The sequence below is a fragment of the Podarcis tiliguerta genome (genome assembly GCF_965153285.1).
Source record: "Podarcis tiliguerta genome assembly, chromosome: 1".
Taxonomy (NCBI): Eukaryota; Metazoa; Chordata; class Lepidosauria; order Squamata; family Lacertidae; genus Podarcis; species Podarcis tiliguerta.
In genome coordinates this window covers 5390449-5407363 of record NC_139534.1, presented here as the reverse complement: position 1 = coordinate 5407363, position 16915 = coordinate 5390449, and the positions used below count along the sequence as shown (strand labels likewise).

The 16915-nt window shown below is 44.1% G+C and overlaps 1 long non-coding RNA gene across 1 annotated transcript; it reads left to right on the top strand.

The window, feature by feature from the left end:
* The first annotated feature begins 10082 nt into the window (after positions 1 to 10082).
* On the top strand, positions 10083 to 16588 carry LOC310684177. The gene is made up of 3 exons (XR_014514708.1): positions 10083 to 10390; positions 14947 to 15156; positions 16054 to 16588. It is a non-coding gene; the product is annotated as an uncharacterized lncRNA (long non-coding RNA).
* The last annotated feature ends 327 nt before the right edge of the window (positions 16589 to 16915 follow it).

Below are 16915 nucleotides of genomic sequence, written 5' to 3'. Positions count from 1 at the left end.
AACTAGACATAAATGCTTCTTGATGGACACTTTATGGTGTGAAACCACATGGAATTCCACAGCAGTTGAATGACAATGGCTGTGGAATATTTGCTTGCAAATATGCAGACTTCATCTCCTGAGATAAGCCCAGTGCATTTGCAGAGTAGTTATTTAAATTATACTGCCACTCAACCAATATTTATTTATGTCTGCACCTGGAAATTTTGTTAGGGCTAAGACACAAATTACAGGTTTAAACTTGCTGTTGAATTTGAAAGCTGCCATTGACAGGTAAACCTCCATAGGAAACTGTAATTGGTCAGAGCTCAGGGATACACCTTGTGTGGGATGTAAAACACAGGAGCAGTCAGTGACAACATTCCTAGAGTGTACATGTTAGAACACGGGGAGGGATGTCTGTCTAGCAAGCAGGTAAACTTCCTGGGGACGGACTTCCTCTGCATATGACCAGAGGTGGGTGTGGCCTCACCTGTGCAGGTAAATGATAAAAGCACAGGGCAGGCAGCCACTCTCTCTCTACCATCTTCCTTCGATGAGGAAACATCTAAGGATGCTCTCTTGGCTCCCAGCCAAGAGAGGAGATAAGGACTATCTTGCTACGAGATAGATTCTGAATGTATGTAACCTTTTTAAGCTGTCTGCCTTCTGGGATCATATTGTGAACAGAACGTGAGTAAACTCTTTTATACGTTTATGAAGACTGTGTCGTGTCTTGAATTTTAAGAGGGAACAAAGGGGAAATTACCAGAGTAATTATTATAGAGGTTCTAGCAAACCTGTGCACACGTTACCGTTGTGAACTTAAAGGGGAATGTCCATAAACTCTGCTGATATTTTGGGAACTTGTCAGCACAAGTTGGATTAGGATATAATCTCACAATATATCCTCTCCTGCACCCCAGAACATTCCCACACCTTGCAATTTCCTACGTCAATGCTGAGAATTCTGAAGGCTGTCCTGAAGACAGGCAGAGAAAGCTGGAGGATAGCACAGGCAATGCAAAGGGAAGCAAAGGAACATATGGAAAGCCTCCTGGATGAGGCCAGTGGCCAACCAGATTCCTGTGGAAAACCTATAAGCAGGACAAAAGCAGAGAGCACTGCTTTCCTGTGGTTTCCAGCAACTGGGAAGCACCGCATGCATTCCTCTCCATGGTTTGTTTTTGTGCTCCTTTTCCTCCCAATTATCTGCTTACCAAAATTAACCACTAAATCTGTAACTCCCATTCATTCAGAGTTTCCTCTCTCTCTTTTTGCCACATACATTGCTTTCAGTATTTCTTGTTAGTTGCCTTTCTAGCTTCCTCTGCCTGTCTCTGGGGAAGCCTCCAGAATTCCTTACAGACAGAGCATGGCTACATGTGGCTACTTTTCACATGGCTTCATAGCATAGCTGTCAACTTTCAGATTTGAAAATAAGGGACCAGCAGCCTCAAAAATAAGGGATCAGCAGCCTCACCTGTCCCAGGGACAGTCTACGGGATATCTAACAATCCAGGATAGTAGTGGGAATGGCGCAGGAATAAGGGAATTTCCCACAAAAAAGGGAAGCTTGGCAGCTATGCTTCATAGACAGGCCCACCCATGAGGCAAGGTGAGGCAACTGTCTCGGGCTGCGGAATCTACTGGGCATTAGATCCCAATGTATATCTTTATTCCCCCCTTGTTCCTGATGTAGATCTTCATATAGCCGTTTCTTTCCTGGCGGGGAGTGGGTCCCCTTTTATGGGTCACCTCAGGTGCCACACATGTCTGGCCGTGTTCTGGGGTAGTGAGGATTCAAGGCTTAGACACTAGATTCTACTGTGGAAAATTGAGCCGAGGGCCCATGACAGCATTCTTCCATTGTGCTGAGATAAAGGAGTAAAACCTAATGAAAAAACCAATCGTGTCAAGGGAACCTCACAGAATGTTTTGTTGAACCTGTTGAACAGGTTTTTCTTTGTGGGGGGGGGAAATCCTTTGGATTTATTTCACTGAGATACTGTCTTCAAAGAAAGAAATTCCACACTTTGACAAATCCTATCAGCTTTCTATCATTGCCCTGTGCTATGTTGATTTATGTCTATTCCACTTTGGATTAATTTAATTTGTGTGCCACAGGGAATATCTATGCCAAAAATTCAATTGGATATAAGTGCATAGTAGGGGACCATTACATTTCTGAAAGTTTGGCTGTCTTTTGAATTAATTTGGTTAAACTTAAATTACCTGATGCTATAGTACTGTAGGCCTGTCCAACGTGGTTCATATTCAATTATGTTTTAGCTAGTATTTCTTTTCCTATGCAGTCATTAAAGCTTCTTTGTATATTTGAAATTTGTCCCCTAGTGAAATCAGGCAGTCATTTCTTCAATTAGAGCAACATAACCAGTTTCATTTTTATTTGTTTTAGTTCCTATGAGACAGCAATGCGGTTCTAAGGTTTTTAACTAAAATTAATAGACAGTATTTTAAGTGGCATCCTCTATCCAGAGCCATAGCTGGGTGATCTTGTGCCCCTGGCAGAACCATCCAGATTGCGCCCCCCAGCCACGGACAAATTAGCTCTTCTTTCCTCCTCTCCTCCAACCCTCCACCCATTCAATTAACCCTCTATTTAAAACCTTTTCTTATGAGGCAATAATCAATATTTTTATTTATCAACATATTTTAAAGCCGATTTTGCGCCCCTCCCTTGCCTGCGCCCCGGCCAGGGCCCAATTCACCACCCCCTTGTTATGGCCCTGCCTCCATCCCAGAGAGCCAGTGTGGTGTAGTGGTTGAGAGCGGTAGTCTTGTAATCTGGGTAACCGGGTTCGCGTCTCCGCTCCTCCACATGCAGCTGCTGGGTGACCTTGGGCCAGTCACACTTCCTTGAAGCGTCTCAGCCCCACTCACCTCACAGTGTGTTTGTTGTGGGGGAGGAAGGGAAAGGAGAATGTTAGCCGCTTTGAGACTCCTTAAAGGGAGTGAAAGGCGGGATATCAAATCCAAACTCTTCTTATTATAGCTTGATAATAAATAATAAATAATAATGGATCACCTTTCTCTCAAAATATTGCCGCTCCTGCTTAGTTCATGAATAGACTCCACAGCACAACAGCCATTTTTAATAGCTGAACTCTTTTAAGAATCTCACAAATCTAATCTTGGGATAGATCTATCAGGGCAGAATGAATAAAAATATTTTATAAAATGTTTTCTCTCTTGCAAGCTTCAGGATTTGCATGTGTTAAAGGTAAAAGTAAAGGGACCCCTGACCATTAGGTCCAGTCGTGGCCAACTCTGGGGTTGCGGCGCTCATCTCGTTTTACTTGCCAAGGGAGCCGGCGTACAGCTTCCGGGTCATGTGGCCAGCATGACTAAGTCACTTCTGGCGAACCAGAACAGCGCATGGAAACGCCGTTTACCTTCCCACCGGAGTGGTACCTATTTATCTACTTGCACTTTGACGTGCTTTTGAACTGCTAGGTTTGCAGGAGCAGGGACCGAGCAACGGGAGCTCACCCTGTCGCGGGGATTCGAACCGCTGACCTTCTGATCGGAAAGCCCTAGGCTCAGTGGTTTAACCCACAGCGCCACCCGTGTCCCCAGACACTTCTGCTACTGATAACTTAATTAGTGTTCAGTGTTTCTATGTAAATAAATGGAGGAAGGGACAAAAAACCTCCATAGTATCTGACTGTCATAACTAGAAATTACCATGAAATTTACCACAGCTTCTTACGATCCCTCCATTTTTAACCATCATTATTTCAACAAACCCCAAATCATTAAGAGTGTAGCAGTCAGTTGCATCATGCTCTATTCCCACTTGTACCAGCAGTGCGCTGTTAAATCATAACAAACTTTTTCCATATTCTTGTGAAAATACATCTTCCTTTTGCATAAAATATTGTTAAATAGCTCTGGGCACAAGCCAGAAAATGCTTGCCAAGACTGAGTTTATGTGAAAGCAATGGAATGGAACGCATTTGTGACTAAGATTGCAGCGCAACCCTATCACAGGTAGGGAGAAAGTTACACTGAACTCAGTAGGACTAACCTTTGGATAAACAGTATAAAATTGCAGTGCATCTTCTTTCATTGCAACTTATTAGTGACTAATTTTTGGATTGTGTCTAAAGTGATTGGTATTTAAAGAGCCAGTTGTTTTATATATCCAAAGAAATTGTCAGGGACTGGGCAGAGGAGGAATGGGGGAGACTGCCTCTCCAGCCTGACCCTTTCAGAGAAGAAGAAGACAGTTCAGAATTACAACAGGGGGTTGAGGGAGGTCACAGGTCAGAGGCAGAGGAGAGGAAAAGCTGGGAAATAATGGGAGAGGAGGAGGAGGAAGAAGCACCAGGGGAGTGATAGCTGACGGACTCAGTGTCTTTAGAAAGCATTCCAGACCCCCCTCCCAGAACCTGGTGGGCCTTGAAAGTAGGAGAGCAAAGAGCTCAAAGGCAGAGGGCACGTTTCACTTCTTCACTTCACCCGTAGTGATGACTCATGAAGAAGTGGGAGAGATTCACTAGGGACAACGTCATTATTCTGAGAGGCTGCATTCCCAAGCCTCTTTCTGTGAATACTGAATAAAAGCAGATGGTAAGGATTTTTCCTTGTCTTGTCTGTTCCTGGCAGCCTGCCATAGGGGTTGGCTCCTCTGCCGCCTGACAGAAATCTACTGTTCTGCTCCAGATGAAAAACATGTTCTTTATTGCACAACTCTAGTTTCAGCATTGAGTACAGTGAGCCCACAACTTTTGCAGGGTTTACGGTCCAAAGATTGTGCCTAAAGCCAAAATCATGTATAGTCAAAGCACACTGGATTCAATGGCGGGTGGGATTGCCGAAGTCCCTTTTTCAGAGCCCCTCCCCCCTGATTTCCACCCCCCTTTTTCTTTTTCTTTTTTTTGGGCCACACACATAAAACTGAATATGCACAAGTTAAATGTGTGTAAGTTGAAGGCTTACTGAATCACATTAATTGCTTGCAGAATTGAAGCATTAGATGACAAAACTCCAGAGCTATTCAGATTTGAAATTGTTTCCCAGTTATGACACCACTTTGAATGTTGCCATATTTGATAACCTTTTTGAAGCACTAGCCAGTTCAGGTCAGGAAAGGGCACTATTCTCTCTCTCTCTCCCCCTCCCCACGTACATGCATTGTTGTTGTTGTTTAGTCATTTAGTCGTGTCCGACTCTTCGTGACCCCCTGGACCAGAGCACGCCAGGCACTCCTGTCTTCCACTGCCTCCCGCAGTTTGGTCAAACTCATATTTGTAGCTTCGAGAACACTGTCCCACCATCTCGTCCTCTGTCGTCCCCTTCTCCTTGTGCCCTCCATCTTTCCCAACATCAGGGTCTTTTCCAGGGAGTCTTCTCATTTCATGAGGTGGCCAAAGTATTGGAGCCTCAGCTTCAGGATCTGTCCTTCCAGTGAGCACTCAGGGCTGATTTCCTTCAGAATGGATAGGTTTGATCTTCTTGCAGTCCATGGGACTCTCCAGAGTCTTCTCCAGCACCATAATTCAAAAGCTTCAATTCTTCGGCGATCAGCCTTCTTTATGGTCCAGCTTTCACTTCCATACATCACTACTGGGAAAACCATAGCTTTTACTATACGTACATGCATACATACACAATGTACTTAAAGGGAGAGGTTGATAGAAGAACCAATTATTAAATCTTGAAGTGCTGAGAATGGATTTCCAAGCAAATGAAAAAGGAATGCTATGGAAACCCCACTTTTATTATTCCTGTTTAGATTTATAATTGAAAACACATGGCTGGCCATCTGGCTATCCAAGAATCAAAGGATTTGCACTTAACAGTAATTTACTTGCCCTGAGACTTGTATGATCCCTACATGTGTTTTCTCCTCATCTTTAATATGTGTGGTCTTCACATGCAAAATGCAACAACTGAAACACTATCCAGACAGTTTACGGTGGCTGATTACAGAGCAGAACCAAGCGGCAATTTCCTCGAGCGGTATTTGGAAAATTCTCAGTGCCGGGTTTTATTTTCTGTTTGGATTTCTCATCCCCTCAGATAAATATTGGAACCGGCTTTGAGTAAATAATACCTTGGCACTGGTAATACAATTCACTACAGCCATTTAAGACCTGCTATTCTGTGATGACTACATTTCAGAGCAGAAAGTGGTAAATCAGGAAGTAACATTGAATCCAGCCCCCCCCCCCCTTTATGATATACAGTCATAAAAGAAGTCTTATAGCAATTAAAGGAAACATGAGGTTGCTCTCCCCTCATGTGATTACAATTGCAGGAGGAGAGAGTGGGGCTGCCCCCCCCCACAAACTGGCGCAGGTCAGAAAGATCTGAAGTGCATGAGCACAGGAGCCCTACCGGTTGGAGGGGATTGGCTACAGGGTTGAGAATCCTGCACAACTAGAGCTCTGCAATGCTGTCAGGATCCTACCTGTGCAAGAGGCTCCCCATTTCTGCCTTTCCACATCAACAAGTGGATGAGGCTGACAGGCCAGCCAAGACACAAAAGTTGGGTGGGACCACTGAGTCCGGCCCCTTTCCTCCCTCGTGGGGTAACAGTCACATAGAATCATAGAATCATAGAGTTGGAAGAGACCACAAAGGCCATCGAGTCCAACCCCCTGCCAAGCAGGAAACACCATCAGAGCACTCCTGACATATGGTTGTCAAGCCTCTGCTTAAAGACCTCCAAAGAAGGAGACTCCACCACACTCCTTGGCAGCAAATTCCACTGTCAAACAGCTCTTACTGTCAGGAAGTTCTTCCTAATGTTTAGGTGGAATCTTCTTTCTTGTAGTTTGGATCCATTGCTCCGTGTCCGCTTCTCTGGAGCAGCAGAAAACAACCTTTCTCCCTCCTCTATGTGACATCCTTTTATATATTTGAACATGGCTATCATATCACCCCTTAACCTCCTCTTCTCCAGGCTAAACATGCCCAGCTCCCGTAGCCGTTCCTCATAAGGCATTGTTTCCAGGCCTTTGACGTTTCACTCTTCTGTTGTAAGGACATGGCTTCTCTCATAAATCTGCCATAACCATTTAGGCTGTGTTTGGCTAGATGGGTTAGAAGATGTGGAAGCCTGTTCTACTGTTCTATTGTAATGCTTTCTGGTAAAGGATCACTGTTTTCTCCAGATAAATGGTGCATTGATAATGCAATTTAAATTGGATGACCGGCATGTAAGGACATTCAGGTAACATTAACCTGGCCATCATTGTACAGGCTTTGTGTTCTTCTTGAGGATTCTGTACTCCACTTGCCATCCATCAGGAAAACTCAGCCTTCTGGAGCCTGTCTTAGTGGTCGTGCTCACACCACTGAACTGGTTTTTAACACCACTTTTTAATTTTATGATGGGTTACAACATTTTTTTTTTTATTTCAACAGTCTCAGACTTCTTGTCTGATCATTCTGGGTTTGTAGCACATGACAGATTGCATTTTTATTTGCTCTCTTTGTGGATTTCTTTGGGGGAGATTTGCTTTACTTCTTTTTTTAAGCTGCTTTTTGCCATCATTTTACAACAATAAATTTGGGGAACAAATGGAATAAATAAACACAAGCTTTCAAAAACCGCCACCCCCCTGCTGGGCAACTCATATTTAATGCCCTCTTTTATCCCATGAACATAACATTGCTAACACTTTACAACTTAATAATAGTAATACCATTCTTATGAGTGCAGATGAGGAATATGAGAAGAATTATTCTTAAATGCCCCCAAGGCATGTCTTTGAGAAGGCCATATATTTGTACAAACAAGAGAGAACAAATAAAGCTGCTTCACTCAGTTCTTTGGGGAAACATTTGGTTCCTGCAAGTTTCATTTTATTACTGACACTTCTTATTCTTTCACTTTATCAAAGGACAGAAATGTATTTTTGCTCACCAGGGCCATTTGGAGCGCTCCTTGATACATCCTTTGAGTTATTTACTTACCACCGTGGAGAACTTCATGAAATGCACTAGTTCATTTCCTCAAGGTCCCTCAGGGGATGGATGCTACATGTTCAGTCCGTAATGTAAACAGGTATTTAATTACACATTTTATACAATAATATCTCCACATCTCAAATTCACAGGTCAAGATACAAGTAGGACATTCAATCCAAAAACTTCACAGTGGAGGAGGGCAGATAGCAGGCTTATACAAACAAAGGCTGCAATCTTGCATGTGTATCTAAGTGCAGGAATCTAGCAAAAACTTACACTCCTATACAGATTTACATAAAAGTAAATCCCTCTGAAATCAGTGAGACGTTTGGGGAGAAGCCTGAGATTATCAGAGCAAGCCCATGCATATCTATTCAGAAGTGCCACAGTGTTGAATGGGATTTACTCTCTAGTAAATTCCTTTGGGGTTGCAGCCTAAAGTGATTATTTGAACAAGAAATACATTCAGATGATAACCCATAGAGCTCTTAAATTGTAGGAGTTGGTCAAAAACAAAATTTGCTGTGGAAATTTAATTTTCACAATTTGTCAACCATTTTACGTTTCAGTGGGGTGGGTGCAGAGAGGACTTCATTACAGGAGGCAAGTTTCAATGCAAGAGGGGAACACATTCTGTGACTACTTTTCCTAAATCCTAAAATACTAGATGAGGTCTGAAACTTGGGGTTGTTGGCAACCCTCCCTTCTAGAAGAAGAAGAACAAACACTCTGTGAGGTGAGTGGGGCTGAGAGACTTCAGAGAAGTGTGACTGGCCCAAGGTCACCCAGCAGCTGCATGAGGAGGAGCGGGGAAGCGAACCCAGTTCCCCAGATTACGAGACTACCGCTCTTAACTTTGAAAATATTCAAAGATTACCTAAAAACATATTGTTCAAATAACAATCTTCTTTCCGAACTAAACAGATCCTTGTAAAACACAATGTGTAAATGTTAATTTACTAGAGTACATGAAAACAAATCAGGGTAATAGGAGTCTGTGCGTTAAATGTAAATAACAATAAAAGTACAATAAGAAGAACTGGAAGTCTTTTATTTAGGAATTCAATGAATGATTGTATAATAATGCAAATTCTTTTTTGGGGGTATATTTTCTTTCTTCCTTTTTCTTTTTTCACCTTAATCATAGAATCATAGAATCATAGAGTTGAATCATAGAATCATAGAAATCATAGAATCATAGAAAGAATCTTTTCTTTTTTATCTCAATGTATGTATATATAGAGGGACACGGGTGGCACTGTGGGTTAAACCACAGAGCCTAGGACTTGCCAATCAGAAGGTCGGCGGTTCGAATCCCCACGACGGGGTGAGCTCCCGTTGCTCGGTCCCTGCTCCTGCCAACCTAGTAGTTCGAAAGCACATCAAAGTGCAAGTAGATAAATAGGTACCACTCTGGTGGGAAGGTAAACGGCGTTTCCGTGCGCTGCTCTGGTTCGCCAGAAGCGGCTTAGTCATGCGGGCCACATGACCCGGAAGCTGTACGCCGGCTCCCTCGGCCAGTAAAGCGAGATGAGTGCTCAACCCCAGAGTCATCCGCGACTGGACCTAATGGCCAGTCTTTACCTTTACCTTTTATGTATATATATTTGTATTTTAATTCAGTAAAGATGACTAAAAAAGAAAAGAAAAAGAAAACTCCTGTTTCTCAAAATCTGTTTTTGTCCAGCAAAATCTTTTTAAAAATTCTATTATGTTACAAATTTTGTGTTCTTACATTGTAACCCACTCTGTGATTCTTGGATGAAGGGCGGTATATACAGTAAATCAAATGAATGAATGAATGAATGAATGAGTGACCTAAATTCTGATTTCTACATTTCGGTGTCACACAGAACAGCTCAGTCTGTCAGTTTCCGCATTAAAGAAAAGAAAGTCGGATCTACAATTTTTTGCAGTAACAAGAGCCCAGATCCCTTTTAAGGGTCATAATCTCCAAGGCTGCATGACATAGGAAATTTGGCAGGTGATAGTATCAGAAGTACCATATATTTGCTGAGAAAAGCCTCCAGCGGTGAAATACTGCATGCAGGGAAAGAGGCGTGGGCCTGAGCAGGAGGAATGTGTAAGGAGAAGGAATCTGTGGAATGCGAACCTCTGTTGCTGCAACTGTTTTTCTTAACTTAAGTGAAGAAGTGAAAGGTAGATAAGCAAAGCAGTGTGAAACTAAGGCTGTAATCCAGTGATGCTTACATGATTTCGCTTCAGCAAACAGGGCTACCCCTCTGGAAATGGTTGCTTCAAAGTAGCCCCATTGAACAAAGGCGACTTCTGAGCAAGCAAGCAAGCATGGGAATAGACTCTTCACTGTCTTTTGGGTCGTTCTTGAACTTTATAGCCTTCTGGACTGGACTGTGAGGTGGAAGAAGAATTACTTGTTGATGAGTTCTAAACTGAATTTATACATGTTTCCTAAGAAGAAGGTCCACTTTGGTTTCCTTACTTTCAGGTCAGTGTGCACAGAATTGCAGCTTTAGGATCATAGAATTGGAAGGGACCCTGAGGATCATCTAGTCCAACCCCCTGCAATGCAGGAATACGCAGATGTCCCATACAGGGATCGAACCTGCAACCTTGGCATTATCAGCACCACACTTTAGAGCTGGGCTGGTTTTTAGGGGACCAATTTTCTAGCTTTGTCTGCAACACTACATCCATTCAAACATGCTGCTTCTCAGATCGTATATGCCAACTTTATATTTGAGAAAACGTAATTGACTGTGCCAGCCTTTGCCAGCCTAATGCCCTGCAGATGTTTTGGAGGACAACTTGGCTGGATCTGGCGGAGTTGTCATCTAAAACACCTGGAAGCACCAGATTGGCCAGGCTGGCTTATTCCTTTTCTCTAACCCACTGATTATTTCCATATGCATATTGGAGGCAAGGGAAAGGACTTGTTTCCTGCTTGGCAGGGGGTTGGACTCAATGGCCCTTGTGGTCTCTTCCAACTCTATGATTCTATGATTCTATGACCTCCATCCCATCTAGCTATCATAAACATGTATACTTACAGCAGGCTTTCTCCTTTTGCAAAAGTGATATTTACACAGTGTGGGGAAGAACTAGACGTGGCCATCCATTTTCTCTCCCCAAAGGGTGCATTCAGCTGAGCTAGCAGCTCTTTGTCACAAATCACGGCGCCCCTTGGGATGGGAAATAACGCTTTTATTGCATTCAAAACTTGAAGATCAGCTTGTAAACTCTCAGCACACCCCCCACAGCATATTCTGGGCATGCCCTAAAGCTGCAATTCTATGCACGTTTACCTGAGAATAAGTGCACAGGGTCAATTTGCACACCTGTTTAACTCCATTATAGACGACTTTCATTTTTATGTCTTTGATTTGCATTTCTATAAGGCTGATTCCAGATGAAAGGCCCTGTCTGCTGTGGCGAGTCTGCTTTCCTCTATTGTGCTACAGGCATTGTTGTAATACACTCATTTTTATATTATGAGAATGAATTCAACCACTGCCATACCCTCTAACATTCCTTAGATGAAATTAGGAACATTTCTCACTCCCCTGCAACTGACCCTCCTCGACCCCCATTTTGTTGTCCCCTCCCCTATCAGAAGAAGAGCAAGTGGGACACAGCATCCTGAGAAAACCTCTTAATCCGGATCTTATTTTACAAAACCAAAAAACCCCACACCAATATATATGATATAAAAGGATGTCATATAGAGGAGGGAGAAAGATTGTTTTCTGCTGCTCCAGAGAAGCGGACACGGAGCAATGGATCCAAACTACAAGAAAGAAGATTCCACCTAAACATTAGGAAGAACTTCCTGACAGTAAGAGCTGTTCGACAGTGGAATTTGCTGCCAAGGAGTGTGGTGGAGTCTTCTTCTTTGGAGGCCTTTAAGCAGAGGCTTGACAACCATATGTCAGGAGTGCTCTGATGGTGTTTCCTGCTTGGCAGGGGGTTGGACTCGATGGCCCTTGTGGTCTCTTCCAACTCTATGATTCTATGATTCTATGAATAACTAAATTTGAGAAAGGTCAAATTAGGCGCGGACACACATAGCATAATTTTTTTAAAAAACACGCTCCACTCTGCTATGCCTTTCTTCCCACCCAGGGTCAAGTGGGGCCAGGCCCCGGTGGCCTCAGCCTCTTCTCCCCCTTCCCCTCTCTCCAGTAGTCTCCAGTAGTTGCTACAAGCTGCCCAAGGGAGGAGGCTGGCAGCGGTGGCCCCGGAGAGGCAACAGGGTGTTCCCTCACAGTTGAAGCCACCGTCACTTGGGACAAGTACTTGCTCATCCTCTTCCCTGAGCGTGGTGGCAGTGGCACTGACATGGGCAATTGGGGCATTCTGGGATCAAATTGGAAACCTGGATGGCTTTCGTAATTCCAGGGCTGTGCCTGGAAAATCGGGTCACTTGGAGGGTAGGGCTCTATTTCCCTGTAACATCAGAATCAGGAGAGGCCTGGGCTTGGCGGTGGGCTGGATGAACTCCAGTAAACTGCCTCTGAATCCTGACAAGATGGAGGCACTGTGCCTAAGTGGTTCCCAAGTCCAGATGGGTCCGTTGCCTTTTGGGGTAGGGTGATACTTCCCCTAAAGAATCAGGTTAATAGTCTGCGGTTACTCCTGGGCCCATCATCTGAAGTGACCTCTGGTGGCCAGAAGGCCTTTGTAACAGCTTTGGCTGCTTATAGAGTTACAGTCAGGATAGGCTGGTCACTTTCACCCATGAGCTGGTACAGCTTGCATACCTGTATGCGCCCTTGAGGCTGCCCTAGATGTGGCAGCTGGTGCAGAATGTGGGAGCTGGACTGCTCAGTGGGGCAGAAGATCACCATCATATTTTCCTGCTACTGAAACAACTGCATTGGCTGCCAGTGTATATTTGGTGTATATTCCACTGGCTGCCAGCTGGATTTGGTATACACAGCTTGAGACCAGGATACCTAAAATATCATCTCCTCCCCTACATGCCCAACTGATGACCACGGTGTTCTGCAGGAGTGAACGTCTTGCAGATACTGCTCTATCAGCAGGTTCCTTCTGCAGGAATGGGATTTCTGCGTGTTGGAATCAGGCCTTTAGGATGGAGGAACCTACCCTTAGGAAGTCCCTCCCGTTGCTCACCAGACAGGGACCTTCTTTTCAGTGCAGGCTAAAGATGTTCCTCGTTTAACAAGCCTTCTAAAATCTTTATCTTAGTTGGTATCTCTCTTGGAGTGGAATTGATTTTATATATGTGCTGCTGTTGTTTTAAAGTGTTTTTAGGTGTGTGTGTAATTTTGCTTTTATATATGCAATTGTTTTAGCTGTTTTCATATACTGTAAATAACCACTGTGTATGTAAACTGCTTTATATCTTGCATTGCTTTGGGATGCCTCAAAGGAAGCAATGCGTGCAGGAACGAAAGAATAAATAACTTCAAATTTTAAAAAATATGCTTTTATGTATTGGCGAGTCATTCAAAATGGCAAGGGAGAGAAATACGATGCCTTATATTGATGTCAATAGATCATCCAATAAGTGCCTGTGATATCACTTCTGATATGGGGGAAGGGGAGATATGTCACACTCACCATTCATGGGAGGAAGAATTACTGCTTTTTAGGAACTTTTGTTGAGTACATGGAAGCTGCTTTCTGCTGAGGTCTTTCCCAGCTTTGCTAACTGGAGATGCAAAGTCCTCAGTTTGAACTTGGAGAAAGTATGCGCTTCCACAGTGACTTGGGATTCCTCCCTGGTTTTGTCACACATCAATGATGAATCCCCTACTCTGGAAACACATGTTACCTGACTGGTTCAGCCACAGATCAACAGTTTGTTGTTGTTTAGTCGTTTAGTCATGTCCGACTCTTCGTGACCCCATGGACCAGAGCACGCCAGGCACTCCTGTCTTCCACTGCCACCCGCAGTTTGGCCAGATTCATGCTGGTAGCTTCAAGAACACTATCCAACCATCTCGTCCTCTGCCGTCCCCTTCTCCTTGTGCCCTCCATCTTTCCCAACATCAGGGTCTTTTCCAGGGAGTCTTCTCTTCTCATGAGGTGGCCAAAGTATTGGAGCCTCAGCTTCACGATCTGTCCTTCCAGTGAGCACTCAGGGCTGATTTCCTTAAGAATGGATGCGTTTGATCTTCTTGCAGTCCATGGGACTCTCAAGAGTCTCCTCCAGCACCATAATTCAAAAGCGTCAATTCTTCGGCGAGCAGCCTTCTTTATGGTCCAGCTCTCACTTCCATACATCACTACTGGGAAGACTATAGTTTTTACTATACGGACCTTTGTTGGCAAGGTGATGTCTCTACTTTTTAAAATGCTGTCTAGGTTTGCCATTGCTTTCCTCCCAAGAAGCAGGCGTCTCTTAATTTCAGCAGCCACGAAATTAAGAGATCAACAGTTATTCTGTCTCAAATGCAGTACCTGGTTAAGGCATAAATAACATTTTAGCCTAAGTCTCTGAACTTTCCTTGCACACTTTTGTCTCTTATGCTTAGTGCCATGACCCAGGTAACTCACATGCAAGAGGGTCAATTCACATGTGTATCCCAGGCCAGGGCTTGGAAACAATGCCTGTATTAGAATTAGTTTAAAGGTAAAGGTAAAGGTACCCCTGCCCGTACGGGCCAGTCTTGATAGACTCTAGGGTTGTGCGCCCATCTCACTCAAGAGGCCGGGGGCCAGCGCTGTCCGGAGACACTTCCGAGTCACGTGGCCAGCGTGACAAAGCCGCATCTGGCGAACCAGCGCAGCACACGGAAACGCCGTTTACCTTCCCGCCAGTAAGCGGTCCCTATTTATCTACTTGCCCCTGGGGGTGCTTTCGAACTGCTAGGTTGGCAGGCGCTGGGACCGAGCAACGGGAGCGCACCCCGCCATGGGGATTTGAACCGCCGACCTTTCAATTGGCAAGCCCTAGGCACTGAGGCTTTTACCCACAGCGCCACCCACGTCCCAGAATTAGTTTACCTGCCAACAAAATCTGTAGGCAACCCATGATTACATGCTGTTCCTGTTTCTTGCCTTCCTTTCATCAAGCTGCTAAATCACAACGATGGAAATAGATTCATCACTGTCCTGGTATTAATTTTCCACATGAGCAACTGCTGCAGTTGTCACAGAGCTGCTACTGATCACCAATTGCAGGGGAGGTGTCCGAGTGACAACCTATCAACACTTTGGCCACCACACAGAAAGATTCGCATGATGCCCACAAGGAGTCAAGGCCACCTATTTAGAGGCTTCCAGGTTCGTCTAAATTAAATCCTTTCTTTATAAGCAATTTATTTATGCTTCTGGGACTTGATTAAATCTTTCATACTTTGACTTATATCTTTGCCTGAAAGGTTCTATTTATCTTTCCGTTTTCTTCTGTAGATACCTTCCAATTAAAAGAAAAGAAAACCAAACCAACCACTGGGAAATCCGGGCTCTCGTACTCCAATACCACTGTTTATGGTTTCTAGTCATCAAACTTCTTCTATTACTGAAGTCTCACCCCCCACCCCCACCCCGTAAAGAGGAAAGCTTTGATATTTGCAGAAAATTCAAACTTTACTTATGGTTTAAAAATACATGTGTTGAATTTTCCTGCGCGCTGTAAAATTGCACATTGAAAAATTAATTCAATTATTGCAATTTTAGATGTAGAAGGAAGCTGTAACTCTGGCACAGAATATAGAAAAGAGTGAACAGTGTGTCTATTCTATTCTTCACACATGCACACACAAGCAAACAAACAAACAAACAAGCAGAATAATAATAATAAATAATAAAGTTGTGCAAAACTCTAGGAGTCCTCACCCCGCAACACACACAGCTTAATTCCATGCTAGCTTTTTAAAGCGGTACATTTATTTCATTTTTGGACAATGCTTTGGTATGATGCTGGCTCCAGGGGTAAAGAATTCTGTTGGCCAGGGATGAAGACTGCCACATTATGAATGAATTCACACAGCCCTCCCTCGTCTCCATGAATTGTTTCAAAAGACACTCAAAATTCTGTTTGCTGAAAGCCTAGTGGCACCATGACGCCCTGGAAGCAGTTTTCATGCGGATCTGTGACAGTGGCAATAAAAGCCACTTTCTAAAGAGGGAAATGTTTATCCACCTATCATATTCTGACTGCTCTGTTCTTGTCCTCAGGTGAGGTAGTGAGGAAGCTGCCCAGGTCTCCGCTTTGAAGAGGACATAAAGGATACAGCGGTCTCTTAGATACAAGGAGTCAAAGCCATTTTGGTAGCTAGCCTCTTTTTTTATTACTACAGCTAGAATAAGGGTTTAAATATTCTCAATGACAAGACCGAAGAATGAAACTTGGCACAAGCATTTGTTTAGGCGTTTAAAGTAATATTAGAAGAGGCCTTCAGGGCCTCAAAGGCTTAACGCAGATTTTCAATCAAATGTAGTGAGAGAATTACAATAAAGATGGATAATACCAGGATCTGTGCCAATACCACAGTCAGACACAGGAGGAAATTGAAGAATGCTGATAACACGGCTGTGGAATGAGCCTCAAGCTGTTGTGTTCATGGATAAAGGATTGCGGTTGTTGCTCTAAAGATTCTTCAGGGAAGAGGCTGCCCTGCCCATCATGTTCAGGCACCGGCAACCGGAGTATACAGGGCTCCAGCAGCTCCAAGATATACAGACTCTGTGTTGATTATGAATCAGAGGATAATCAGTGCAGGACTGCAGCCCCCCCCCCCTGCATGCAACCTCCACACATTGGTTGGCATTTCTGCACAAAGCATAAAGGTAAAGGTACCCCTGCCCGTACGGGCCAGTCTTGACAGACTCTAGGGTTGTGTGCCCATCTCACTCAAAGAGGCCAAGGGCCAGCGCTGTCCGAAGACACTTCCGGGTCACGTGGCCAGCGTGACATCGCTGCTCTGGCGAGCCAGAGCCGCACACGGAAACGCCGTTTACCTTCCCGCCAGAGCGGTACCTATTTATCTACTTGCACTGGTGTGCTTTCGAACTGCTAGGTTGGCAGGAGCAGGGACCG